The sequence below is a fragment of the Carassius auratus genome, chromosome 39, assembly GCF_003368295.1.
Source record: "Carassius auratus strain Wakin chromosome 39, ASM336829v1, whole genome shotgun sequence".
Classification (NCBI taxonomy): Eukaryota; Metazoa; Chordata; class Actinopteri; order Cypriniformes; family Cyprinidae; genus Carassius; species Carassius auratus.
In genome coordinates, this window is record NC_039281.1 from 8,608,296 (window position 1) to 8,612,353 (window position 4,058).

General features: G+C 41.1%; 1 pseudogene; it reads left to right on the forward strand.

The window, feature by feature from the left end:
* The first annotated feature begins 2,122 nt into the window (after positions 1–2,122).
* The window catches only part of LOC113058028 (histamine H2 receptor-like), a 48,203-nt pseudogene continuing 46,267 nt past the window's right edge, over positions 2,123–4,058 (forward strand).

Consider the following 4,058-nt stretch of genomic DNA (forward strand, 5'->3'; position numbering starts at 1 on the left):
AGGTGGACACCTTGGAGATAACAAGAAGGTGGTCACCTTAAGTGTCCAGGTCCAGTTTAATTGGGTTTAAGCCATTTGTCTAAACTATCCATTCTCTGAAGCCTTCCTAACAATTAAGATAATTGCCTCCCTGTGGAACTAATTGTGGATGTGAGGTTGTGAGGATGTGATATCCGTAGACAGATGGGGAACCAACTCACACACAAAAAATGTTGTAAAGATCTTTCAGAATTTGTGCAAAAGTTCTGAGGAACTTCTGAGGAAGTTATTTTTTTCTGAGGATTGCTTTGCTTTAAACAAAGATAACTGTGTTTATCAGAATCTAATTAGCAGGCAGTTCAAGAACATTTTGGAAGGAAATTAAATTCAGCGTCATCTGGATATCTCTGCAACATACAGCTAGCTGTTCTGTTGAAAATGACGCATCTGTGGGCATAGTGATGCTTGGCTCTGGCTACAACTTTTGCCAAAAATAAACCAACAACAACTGCTAGTGTAATTTATGCACCACAAAGCATTAAACATGCAGGGAATATAATAAGAACTGCTGTAGCATCTCCTTAAAAGCTAATAATAAAAAAAATGCAGTATGTGCAATAGCTGAAGACTGCACTTTGTTGGTTAACAGTAGAACATACTTTAAACACATGCATCAGTTTTGCTTTGATGGGAGTTTCTAGAGTATTATTAGTGCTTGATACACTAAAAGTTTGATTTATTATAGTACATAGTACCATTACAAGAGTGCAAGCATGCTGAACTGTTCACAGTATCCTTAAATGACATTAAATCTCACAAAACTGGTAAAGTGAGAAGGGATAGTGAAATGAGATCAGAGTGTGTGCCGCCTGATTGAACGTGTGGCGGCAGTTAACTGTGAGAGTGCAGGCTGGAGGGCAACACACTGCACATCCTACTGCTCCACAACAAACTCTCCTTCAGGGATTTCACAAATCTTACCTGTTGGATTTCGGGAGATTTCAAAAGAGTTAAGAAGTGTCACACACTGTATTGTAGTTAAAGGGATAGTACACTCAAAAATGAAAATCACCCCATGATTTACTCATCCTCGAGCCAAGGTGTATGACTTATTCTTACAGACGAATACAATCAGATTTATATTAGTATATATGCCCTGGCTCTTCCAAGCTTTATGTGAATGGTGGCCGAGATTTTAAAGCCCAAAAAAGTGCATCCAACCATCATAAAAAGTGCTCCTCATGGCTCCAGTGGTATAATGAAGGCCTTCTGATCCCAAACGATGATTTGTGTAACAATAATGTCCATATTTTGTCTTACACAACTTCATGAGAGAGTTGCGTTCCAGCAAATGATGTAGGAAATAGGCATAGCATAAGCTCCAGTAGCGAACAATGTGTGCTTTAAAATTTTATCTGAAACTGGATGGGTGGGATGTGAAAGATAATTTTAAGTCTTGTTGCTAAAAATTACTGTCGAACAAGAGGGTGAGGAGGGAAGCTCAATGTCAGGCGCCCCCCAAATATATGATTTTGGTATCCAATTTGAAGAGCAACCCAATGCAGTTTATTGGTTACAATACTCATTTTCATATGCTAATTGTAGTTGACTTGTAGTTAAAGAAGACTGGCTCAACCATGTGGAAACAATATCAAAGAGTTCTGGTGCTCTTCTTATGGTCAAACAGTGTAATGTAGCTTGTCAAGGCATGTCAAAACGGGAGAAAAAATACCTGTCTATGGTCTTTCATTAGGTAAAACTGACAATGAGATGAGTCTGTGTGCGTGTTTTTGTGATTTCTGGTTTCGGTATGTGGTTAGATAATGGTTTTTGTAATATAAATTTGACCTCTTAGCTCATGGTAAGATCATGTTGTGACACAGCATGGTCTACTTGTCATATAAAGGAGTTTTAAAAATGTTTTCCTTCTCTTTAGGTCTGCGGGTCCATGTTGAGACAGTGAGGATGGCTTTCACAAACACAGCCATAATTCTCATCGTCATAGCAGTCCTAGGAACCGCTAACCAGATGTCAGGGGAGCCTGGTTAAAGACAACTCTCTGCTGAGATTCACCCATCATTTATATAATGCCAGCATTTATGAGAACTCTGCCCCCAGGACCTATACGGAGAGCCCGGTCCGAATGGGCATCATCCTAACTGATTTCTTCTGGGACATTAAGTACAAGATTGTTTCTGGTGATGATGATGGCCTTTTCAAAGCCGAGGAGATAACCATAGGAGATTTCTGCTTTCTGAGAATCAAAACACGAAGCAGTTACTCAGCTGTGCTAAACAGAGAGGTACGAGACATTTACACTCTCACTGTAGAGGCTACAGAAAGCACCTATGACAACCGAGCTAGAACAAAAGTATCAATCCAAGTGCTTGATACAAATGATCTGAAACCGCTCTTCTACCCTGCCTCTTATCATGTGGTAATCAGAGAAGACACACCGATCAAGTCAAGTCTGGTGGGTGTGAGTGCCACGGATGCTGATATTGGCAGCAACTCAGAGTTTTATTACTCATTCACCACTAGATCCCACCCCTTTGCTGTTGATCCATTCACTGGGACTGTTACACTTATAAAGATGCTTGACACCAGTCAGAGAGACAGGTATGAGCTGACTGTGCTGGCAGAGGACAGGACAAAGAAAATATCTGGCGTGCAGAAGTTTGGAAATGTAGCAAAGGTGGTGTGACCATTCAAAACGTGACAGAGAACTTTACCCTCATCACACCACCAGTCCACAAACGGATGACGACAAAATAAGTTGAACATCAAAATAGAACCAAGGAGAAGGAGAAAGTGGCATCTTTAAGTATAGTTCAAGGGGATCCTCTGAAGTGCTTTCAGATTGTTCCATCGATGTTGCACGATGGTGGCTTTCAACTGGTCTCAACAAAATGGATCGATTGGTCGCAAAACCCATTTGGACTAACATTTCCCCTTCAAGCCAAAGACGAAAGAAACCCTCCTTTGCTAACACCAATAAAAACTGTGCATATCCCTCCTCTCCGCAAGCTATACCTTTGACATTGAACAGGAACTCTATTATGTCACTCTCAGTGAATTTTCTCCACCGAAAACTCATGTAGTTAGAGTATCTGTAGGTTTTGAATTTTCAAAAATATAACCTACAGCATCAAAGAAAACCTGGATAGCTATAAATTCAAAATCAGCACCCAAACTGGTGTGATAATGACTTCTCAGGACTCTTGACTTTGAAAAGCACCACCACTATGAGTTTGACGTCACAGCAAATAATGGGAAGCGTTTTACCGTGTCGTTGTGGATATTACAGATGAAACACGATAATTCCCCAAGGTTCACATTGCCCTCATACCAGGCTTCTCTGCCTGAAAATGTCCCAATCGGAACAAGCATCTTGGCTGTCTCTGCTATTTGATGTGGACAAAGATAATAACGGGTTTTGTAACATACTCCATAGCAAACACAGGTCCTGTTCCTTTCAATATAGACCCACTGACCGGTGTGATTTCGACCTCTCAGGAGTTTGACTATGAGCTTATGAAGAGATGGTACCACCTGAGAATCTGGGCCTCTGATAGCGGAAGCCCTTTCAACAGGGTAAGTGAATGCTCTGCGACCATCACCATGACCAACGTCAACGACAACGTTCCAGTGTTTGAGCGGGTGGCATGCAATGCCTCCATACCCCAGACTTTGCTGTGGGAAGAGTATTGCAGAGATGTCAGCACTCGAATCTGGATGAGCTGCAGCAGATCATATACAGGATAGAGTCTGGGAATGATGATGGACTGTTTGCAATTAACCCTGTTTCTGGCTCTATTAAACTTGCTAAAGCAATTCCCCCAAATTACAAAGGCACAGAAAATCCTTTATATGTACTTAAAATAACAGCAACAGATGGCAAATATAGTGCTTACCCCAACACCATGACTGTGCGCATCACAAGCAACGGCGAAAACCGCCAGCGCACACATTGCGGAGGAGACTGGAATTACAAGGCAGTTAACAGAAAGCATTGACTCATTTAAACCATCTCTCCAATTTCCAAAAAAGGAGTTCATCTCAGATATTCATATAATTAA